The 10,274-nt window shown below is 38.5% G+C and overlaps 1 long non-coding RNA gene across 1 annotated transcript in view; it reads right to left on the reverse strand.

Moving 5' to 3' along the window:
* Positions 1 to 10,274, reverse strand: part of LOC143694120 (uncharacterized) — a 267,052-nt gene that overhangs the window by 216,848 nt on the left and 39,930 nt on the right. Inside the window, exons 3-5 of the long non-coding RNA XR_013182349.1 lie at positions 8,247 to 8,510; positions 3,190 to 3,304; positions 1,617 to 1,736 (exon numbers count right to left, since the gene is read on the reverse strand). This is a non-coding gene — a long non-coding RNA (uncharacterized LOC143694120). The remainder of the gene's footprint in view (positions 1 to 1,616; positions 1,737 to 3,189; positions 3,305 to 8,246; positions 8,511 to 10,274) is intronic.

A 10,274-nucleotide genomic window follows, 5' to 3' on the forward strand; every position in this document is an offset into this window, starting at 1 on the left:
CTAAAAGTAAAAATGCATTCTAAATTAGAGAAACTCTGCGATGAACTATGCAACCCATGGAGAGATATTCACCTCCTTGATATCAGGTGAGCATAGAAGGATATTTGCTGGCAGACAGTCAGAGGAAAAAGTAAAATGTATTTTGATGCCAGTGGCACAGTTGAAAAGTTCAGCAAAGGACACAGTCATGAGGAGAACTTCACATGCTAAGGGCAGCAGAAATGTAGATATCCAAGAGCAGAGCAAAGCAAAGCAAAGCAAAGGAAAACTTTCTTCGCATCACAATGATAGAGTTCAAAAATGTTCAGGTTTTTGTAGAAACTCACCAAAAGTTAGTTCAGATGTCTTCAGCATTTCTACCTTTTATCATAGAAAAACTTTGAATATACCTGTTCAGAATTTGAAGTACTTCTTTTTGAATTTTCTATCACTGTGAAACTACTAAAAAAAACCAAAACAAATCTATTTGTGCTCAATTAAGCACAACTCCCCGACTGACATTACAATTTTTATTAACATTAGAAATTAATTTAAAATTAATTGTTTTGTTCATCAGTCAAAATTATTCTTAAAACTGCTCATGGACAGTGCTCCAAGCTTTGTCTTACAGTTTCTTGCTGTGTCTTTTTTAATTCAGGTAGAGCACATCAGGTACACAAATTGACTGCTGATGAATAATGGTTTTACAATACTGAAATAATAATTTGAAGAACCCAATACTTCAGGCATTACTTAGGTGAAACTCTTACTAATTTGAGACTGAAAGGGAAATCTCCTTGAACAAAACCTGCACGATCAGGCCAAAAACTGCTAGTAAATGAAAAGGAAAAGACTTAATGGAGAAACAATAAAGGACTCAGAGTTCTGGACAGTGCAGAAATGACCTGGCAGAACACTGCTAATGATTCAGATATGTAACTGCAAACATTTTGTTCTTGTGCATCTCCCTCAAATTTAGGAAGCATTTGGGTGCTGTTGTTTATCATAAACATTTTCCGCTCGCTCTGTTCAATCTAATTGGTACCTGCCAGGTCTCCTGGATTATCACTGTCATTCCCTCAATTAAATTATTATAAATCTCTTGCCTAGCTCTCATTTTCAAGGCTAGAGACTGCCTGCATATTAAGTTAGCACTTCTCCTACCCCTCTTCTCAACCCTTCTTCAGCACCTGTCCCTCCAACCTTTTCCTACCTGTTCCTTAGGTTCCCCACCTCCCCTCATTGCTCTCTCTGAATGCTCTTTCTCCATCTTTACCTGAGGAAGGCCTGTTTTGCACTCAGCTGTGCTCCACAGAGTGCACATGCAGCCAGGAGCTGCCAACAGACATCCACAGACTGGCCCCCCATGCTCCTGATTCATACCCAGCCACCAAGATCCCTTCAAAGTAGGTCTGCTGCCGATTAATCTCACCTTCAGAGGTGACTGTCATGACATGACATGTCAGCAGTCCTCTGGAATTCATCCTCTTTTCATCTCTGCCTAGAAATGGATCCACAGGAACACAGTCCTTATCTGTCCCTTGTAGTCATTTTTCCTCTAGATCCATTTAGTGTTTTGCTCACCTTTGCAGATGAGCACCCCAAGGACAGTAGAGACCCTGGGCTTTACACTGTACCTTCAAACCACACAGCAGAAATGTCAGTCTGTGTGTCTCTGCCTCTCCTTTTCCTGTACATGAGTTCATCTGTGTTGGTAAATGGCAGCCATCTGCAGATCCTCTCAGAAAGATCACGGCCTCAAAGATAAAAGGTACAGTGAATAAGCCTTTTGTAGATAACCATTGTCTCAATGCATCATTTGACTGAATCTCAGCAATTACTTACTTGCTAACAGGCTGGAAAGACCAGAGAGTCCTTTAAGTCCTACTGTGGAGCACTCAAGGCACTTCAAAATATCATCTCGTCAATTTTTATCTTCTTTTTTTGCTTTGGTCAGGGTTGGAATTAAACGCACAGAGATGGTATTTTGTGTTTGGACTCAGATGTTTATTAATTCTTATTTATATTACAGTCTTACAAGTCATGAGTTCTATAGCTATACAAAAGGGCTCCATATCTATCTCTATAAGGTCTTTTAAGGAAAAACAATCTAATTAAGACATGACACTTGAATAATTTTTATTTTAAACTTAATAACTAATCACCTGTGTCCCTCAATGCAGACTTTTCTGTCTAATTACACAATACCACCTAAACCTCTGAAGAAGAAGGTGAAGTAGAAGGACTGCTCTAAAACTTTTATCTTGTTTTATATATGTTACTATATTCTAAAACCTTAAACTCTAAGTTTTCTACCATGAGATATTACACACTTTTGTTCAAACTACATATCTATAATCATAGTGCTGTCAATCAATTTTGGAAGCCTTCTCTACAACTTCAGGTCAAATGTAGTGTTCTCTTGAGGGTCTGTGCCTTTTAACTCAGAAAGTTTAAAATTCTTAACATCTAGGGTTCTAACAATCTCTCTTAACGATTTTTTTCTTTTCCTACCAGCATTGCTTTTTTTGTTTCATCTTCTGCAAGGTCATCACCTGACAAGTGCCAGTTGGGCAGCCTGTTGGCAGAAGCAAGTACACCAAAATCACAGGATCTATCTGAAGGGTTATTCCTCTCCATAACTCCTGATATAATTCTCTCTTACTAGGACTGCAGACCTGGTCAATTAGCCAGTATGGTTTCAGAGATCAGCCAGAGATCAAGATTTTATCAGGGTCCTTTCTCTCTTGCTTCAGTGATCAAACAGATCCTGCTGCAATTCTCTCAGCACAGCACGTGCAGACTCTGAGTAGTCGTGTTTTAATCTGACAGAGGGATGTTAGGATGACATTTCACTGTCAGTGGAATTTGGGGCTGAATGGCTTTTAATCAGATATTCAAAGCCATTCAATGTTTTACATATTTTATTTAATGGCCTAGAAAATATGTTTTTTAGCACATAAGACTGCAGAATTAATGCCTTAGGACTACATTGTTGTAACAACTTCATGCAGCGGCAAAATGCATCACCTTTCCTGAGCATTTAATGAACAAATACCACTGCAAAAGTACCACTTATCCTCTATTAGAGTAAGAGCAAAGATACTGCTGTTATTTGTATTTAAAGAAATGTACAGCATAGACAGTCATCCTATCAAATAAATCTATTGGTGCAGCAGAGTGCAAGTTTTTCAATGAATTGTTACTTACCTGCAGCTTTTCGATCTTTTAAGGTGTGTTTGCATGAGGTGCTCATTCAAGCAGTCAGTGAGCTTCAATGGCATTCAGCACACCTCAGGAATGTGACCTCACAGGTGTCCTTGTTCTGTGTTTCAGTGAAACAGAGACCACTTTATACATAACAAAGACCATGACTGAAAAGCAGGAAGTATGTTAGTTCTGCACACATCTTTTCAGAAAACCCAATTCGTCTTGTTAAATACTACACCCGAATGCTGATCAGGAATCCTGCCATTGAATTTACAATTAAAAATAAAACTAACTAACAGTCAAAAAAAAAGGCAGATTCTTTTGTCTCCAAAGCTTTTAATTCATGATCAAACATAAACCTTAAATGAGAAATACTCTTGTTAATCTCATTTTACAGTTTTCAGATTTCTCTTCCTACTCTGCATATCTTTTCTTTTTCTTTCCCTACTTTTCTCCCCTGAACCTCTGAGGTACTGTTTCACCTTTAAAACTAATAAAACTCTTTAATCATCAGGTGTTAATTCAAATATTTCTTTTTCACTAGTGAAGAGAATTAACATTTTCTTCACTTTCCTGTAAGGGATTTGCAATCTTCTTCTAATCAAGATAAATAGAAGAGAAATCACAACTACCCGAGGCCAAGAGTTTTGTACTTGGGTGCTTAATGACAAGCACATAAATCCATATAAAAGTAACCAAATAAACAACCCAATTTAAAAAAAAATACAGAACTTCCAGCAATCCCCATTGATTTCCCTAGTCACTTTGTTTTCTTCATTGCTAGTGAAAAATTGAGTACTTATACACAATGCCTAACTGTGGGTTTTCATATTTGAAACTATTTACTTCAGAAAAACTATTCTCAGAAACTTCTGCCCCAATATAAGAAATTAAAAATGTCAAAATTTTGATGATAACTGTAAATTAAGGGATTAAGAAGATAACTTCTTATATCTCATATAAAGTCAAACCTATTGATTCTTGGTGCCACTGAGTTATGCATATTGACCTGAGGGATTTTAGGTAAATAGCAAATAAAACTGTACCTAATGATGGTAACTCAAGGCATTCAGGTCTGCAAAGCCTAAGGCAGCTACTGCATGAGTTCACACTTGCTTTTGAAGCAGATAGCAAGAAAATTGTTACTAGACTGAAATTCATAACTTTGTCACAGATTAGGGAGTTCTCAGACTGCCATTTCTCATTGGACCTCACCTATAATCACTATACAACTGATCCCACACAAGGGGAATTTCTAAATTCAGGCTCCTCAAAGTTTTGTAGGCAGCTGGTTTGCATCATTACAAAATCTGAGAATGGGACAGGGTATGGTAAGGAATGGCAAGACCTAAAAAGTGTTCAAGTGTGATGGTGTGCCTCCACCCATATCCCTGCTCCAGACCTCCTTCAACCACTGATACCATAGCAAAACTTCTTTGACTACCATAATGTAGGAACACGCCTCATTAGAAAAGCACCAAGAAGAATTCATACCTCCAGAGCTTAGAACAGAATCTACACCTCAAAAAAAAAAAAAAAGAAAAAAAGAAAATAAAAACATACTGAAGAATGACACATTGTCAAGTGGTTTGGCTACAGCTAGACTGTCAGGACATTTATTTTCCTTCAGGCATTTCCCAGGTGGCTACAGAATCTTCCAGCTGAAACCTCTGTGCTTCTGTGGCAATATTGACACGTGGAAGAAGCACCTGTATCCAACCTATCTTTGTGGGACTGAAAATACAGGATGTTTACTCAGGACTGTTATTAGCAATGGAGTCTCTGAGCCCCAGTTGTTAGTAAACATTCATTATCAAAATCTTCTATGAAAATCACAAGAAGGCAGCAAATATGACGAGGCAGTCTTTTCAGTTTTTCTTATGCAACTGCCTCTCGGGACTAATTAGGGCTGCTTTTGTAATTCACAAGCTATAAATTCCTTCAGATGCTTTTGGAAACACTGTGTGATCTCCTCGGTGGGATTCTGCTTTGTGCTGATATGGCAAGTCAGATAAACTTCTCAAATCATCTAACAATCTGTCCGATTAACATGGAGAGGAAAGCCAAGCATGGCAACAGAAAAATGGCAGCTGGGTTGTTAATTTGATGTTTCCCTTCCTCACTCATTTAAGGTTAATTGTCCATCCTGCAGAAGTCTACACTCCACTCTTCTGCTAGACTTTTTTTTAATTAGCTGAATAACGCTATCTTATTTAATGACTGACCAGAGCTAAGCGCTGGAACAGACTATGCCTACATTGCAAAAAGAGCAACTCAAAGCCATGAGATGGGAATTTTTAAGGCTGGTTAATGTAGGATACCAAAATGCAGATATTGTCTCCTTTTGTAGGATGCAGAGGATGAACAGCCACAAATTTTAAGTCACACTAGCAATTACTCCTTCCTTGCAGGTAGGTAGGACCCACTATCAGACACATTGAGTATGGACCACACCACAACACAGGCATCTCCCAGACACAGATTCAGCAGGAGCCAGTGCCCTTACAAGTGCCCCAATGGGGGACAAGAAGCCCACAGTAGGAGTGCAATGTGCATTTGGGGTGTAAGTCCAGATAATCAAAAGGACATTTCACTCTGTCTTCCACCTTCAGATTTGAGACAAAGTCAGCAGACCACCAACAGAAATGGGATTTTTTTTTTGCTGAGGCTGACACTTGGGGAAAATAAGAGAAAGCTGATTGTGAGAAAAGCAAGACTAGGCATTGTCAGCAGAAAAGGAGTGGCAGAGCTTTCCATGGCCACCCATGCAGATGGCAAAAATCCAGGTGCATAAGGAAGGACTGGGCTCTGAAAGAAAATTAACAGATCTAGGGTTAGCTGAATGTAATGGAAAAGACTAAGGGACATGATATGAAAATAATACCTTAGCAAAATGCCAATGGTATTTTAGCAAGATTTTGCATGGAGATATCTAAAAGAGGAAATATTTGAAGGATGAAACAATACCTTTTATCAAGATAAGACTGATACAGGTAGAAAAAAACAGATCTCATATGCTTCTCCTCTTTTTTTTTCAGTTATACCATTTGACCTAATAAAAGATATAATTTCTTCCATACCATCTCCCTCTTATATCCTGAGAGAATCACAAGTGCAATAACTTTTTACTATCATGCTGATTTTAAAATATAATATTTAGTCTTTCCTGTAAACATATTTGGAATATGTGAAGAGTTGATAGGTATTATAGTTGTGGTTTTATTTCAACAATCTCCTTACTAAATATTATTGAAAACAGAACTAATCAGACTGGGATTTCTTTTCTTTTTTTTCTCCTTAAGTCAGCTCCTTTGGTTGTAAAGTTTCTCTATTTTGCTTAAAAAATAAAATATTGAGTAGGAAGAAGCAATATAAATGGATAATGAAAGCAAATTATTATCAACATGTTTCCTCCTTTACTGCTATAATAAAAACAAATTGTGTTATGCTAACAAAGCCAAATTGTCAAATACAGAACTACAATTTGGTTTAATATACCATTGCACACTGCATATTCAAAATGTCCCAAAGTGTCTTATAATAGTAAAAAAAGAGCCTTATTACCATATGTGTCTGATTTTGTTACCAACCAAGCACTAAATTGAACAATTAAGCATCTAATATATTTATCAAAGCTTTCTGGGGTTTCTTCTCCCACAGCTGTATATAGGGCTGTAATCCTGAATTTTTTATTTTGTTTTGGGTTAGACCATAATTTTGAGTTTTAAAGTGCAAGAACTGAACCAAAACTGCACCAGCAAGTCCAAGTTTAGCCTCTGGGGCTACATCCCTGTGAGTGCATTAGGTAAAGTCTTTGAAGGTTCACAGGCACTGGGCAGTAATTGTCTTTTGCCCACACACAAGCTCTGCAAGGCCACTTTGTCACACATGCCATACCCTCCAGGGAGGTTGCATCCTGCCTCCTCATTCTGGAGTCTGTGAGACCCTAGAGTTTACAAACTCCTGAGTCTGTGAGGCTTCCATAGAAAAGATTAGGCACTGGATAGGTTTGTTTACAGGAGCTATAGCCTCTGTATCTTTGAAACAGATATTTAAGGACAGATTTTCAGAAGAGATCTGCTGTCATGTAAAGACCAAAATATTCAGCCAGATTTTCAGAATTGTACCATGAAGATGTCAATCAATTCTAAAAATCCCTGTATTTTCCATTTCATTTCTATAAGTAGGAAAGAATTTCTTACAAATCTGATGCTCCAGTATAAAGAATTCATCTCAGACTAGCTGTAATGTGTACAGTATCTAACCAAGTTTCATCTGAGTTATTTAAGCCCTATCTCACTCCATTCAATATGAGAGTTCAGAAATCTCCCATAGAAAGTTTCTCAAGATTGTCTCACTTCTAACTTTTTCAGCTGCCTGATCTCAGTCTCTACCAAAGTATTCTCCAAGCTCAAATTTGTGCACAAAGTGGATGTTTTTTCAATGCAGCCATCAAGCTAAATTCCTGGTCAAAGAGAGAAAGAAATTAATAGTTTGAGTCACACCAAATTTCTAGAAGTTTGTAGCATACTAATCTCTAATGCACCTAATGAACATAACTCCTAACTCCACTGAAATTCAAATTCACTCCTTTAAAATAAATCCCACTCTATACCCACAGCTAATCCTACACTACAAACTCCTCTGCTGCTTACTTTTTCAGGTCTATTCATGATTGCAAGATGAATCTTCCAACTGCCTGTTGTAACACACCCTGTTCAGTACTTTTGTGGACCACTGGCATATTCCTGACAAAAGTGCAAGAAGCTAACACCAGTGTCTTTCTTCCTCCACATGGCTGCCTCTAGTACTCAGACAGTTATTTCCAGCTGCTGGTACCATCCATCAGTAATGTCTTTTCCTGGAAACATTTTATCTTCATTTCAACATATTGAGGTCTTGGCAATACACACAATAGATGTTGATCACGTTCAGCTGGGGATCTTTTAATGTACTGGGTTATCTTGGCAAGATACCCAGCTGCTTTTCTTGCCAGCATCTTGCACATGCTACTAGCCCCTAAATGGCCTCCTTCCAGAGCAGTGGGATCTACTCACCTTTCTCTGACCTAGGCTTGCTGCTTGTCAGCACTGCCAGGATTATACTGAGGCTGGGCCACAGGGAAGGTGAAGTCCATCTGGTCACTGATGTAATAATGCTCTCTGTAGTTTCTGTTGGCTCCTCCTTCACCCAGCAGCTCCACTAAGACCCTTTGGGCCTGCTAGAGGTGCAAGTTCTCTAAACATCTTGAAGCCATCTTGCACGGATGTCTCTGTGATATCGCACCAAGGAGTGCAGGCCAGGGGGTCAGGACAGGACACCTGTATCTCAGGAGGAATGATAGTGTTATTCCCTGGCTACTCACCAGCACAGTCTTCTTGTGCCAAATACAACAATACCCTCTAGGGGGGACTTCTGTGACCAGTTTACCCAGCTCAGCATTAGTCACCTGCTGTCACAAAGACAGATTCTGAAGTCAACTTTAGTCAAGAAAACTCCATGCAACAGCTCAGCCTGTATGAAGAAAATAGCCCAGTCTGGAGCTTCCTCTCCAACCTACACATAAAACTCACTCAGTTTTCACCTGAGCACAATTTGTCATCCAAGAGCTCTTTTACACAGGAAGTTTCAGCTTGAGCACAGCTTTAGGCCCACACTCACATCATCATCAATCCTTTCTATGCTCTCCTGCTTTTTTCTTCCTGGAGTAGTAGTACCCACAGTTCATAAAGTTTTCCTATTTCTCATTGTATGGACTCTTAAGGAGTGGCCTTACTCACTCCATCACTTTCCCCAGCACTTACACTCAAGAGCAAGACTTCTGGATTCTCAGATTCTCTGTCTCCTACCATTAAATTTCTATCTTAGAACTTTTACTTGTTTTCCACTACTTGCTTGTCTCATTTGATCCTTTATTAATTTTTTTTCTGTACTTTTGATCTCCTCCTGTTATTTGCCTGCTTTTCTCCAAGGCTTAACAAGATTTTATGGAATCTCACCTGTAAACAGATGTCAGGGGTCATACAAATGATTTCCCTTGGCTCTAATTAGTCAGTCAATTATGTTTCCAAAGTAATGTAAGGAGGGCAGAGATTTCAGCTTGATAACACACACATCTATTCACTCCAGGAACGTGCCATTAGGCAGGCAAGTCTGGTCCGTCAGGGACAGCACTCTAAATCATTAACAAAGTGTCAAATAATTCCTCTCATAAACCTATCAAATTCCTTTTTTAACATCTTAAAGAAGGGGCTTTCCACATTGCCCTGACAATTGAAAACTTTTTTCTAATTTCCAAATTTTTCTCGTTAACAGATAGCATAAATCTTTTGTTCATTTTTCATCATCATTCTTTGTTTTAATGTGTTTTTTATCCTTCCATAGTGTTTACTCTCTTGATAAGTGTGTATGGCTGGCACCCATCCCTGCTTATCCTTAATACTGCTAATCTAAAGAAAGCATATCCCATTAATCTCTGTTTGTAAGATAAGGATCTCCATTTTCTTAGTTACTCTGGTAACCTTCCTTCCTATCTTTTCCAATTTGAATTATCTTTCTGGAGTAGGGGTGATCTGAAGAGGACAGACTTCCACATCCATTGCAGAGAAGCAAGCCCTTTCCCTTCTATATCTCCCAACAAAACTGAGAATCACAATGCCTTTCTCAAAGTAGCATCCTTGGTCTCTGACTGCCATTCTATAGGGAGCATCATATGTGGACCCTGCATCTTATCAAGGACTTCTACTACTTCTTCATTTTCATTATGAAGCTTATTACAGTCCTGTTGGCATCAGTAATTTGAATGAATATGTTGTATTAGCTCTTCTCTTTCTCCTTTTCTGCATTATTACAGGCAAGAATCTCAACTGGATTTCCATATTTTACCTTCAGTAAACATGAAAAAAGTACTTCTGATTTCCTCCCTTTTTAATCCCACCTCCTTTGTCCACTCAGTATGAGGACTTGTCCTTCTTTCTCTTCTGTGCAATTGTCAGAAAATGCAATGTCTTCACAGACCTAAAATCTTAAATGCTGCCAGATGTGCTGTTTCTGTTTTGCAGAGCACACTAGTAAGTGTGCACTCA

This window comes from Agelaius phoeniceus, chromosome 1 (assembly GCF_051311805.1).
Source record: "Agelaius phoeniceus isolate bAgePho1 chromosome 1, bAgePho1.hap1, whole genome shotgun sequence".
Classification (NCBI taxonomy): domain Eukaryota; kingdom Metazoa; phylum Chordata; class Aves; order Passeriformes; family Icteridae; genus Agelaius; species Agelaius phoeniceus.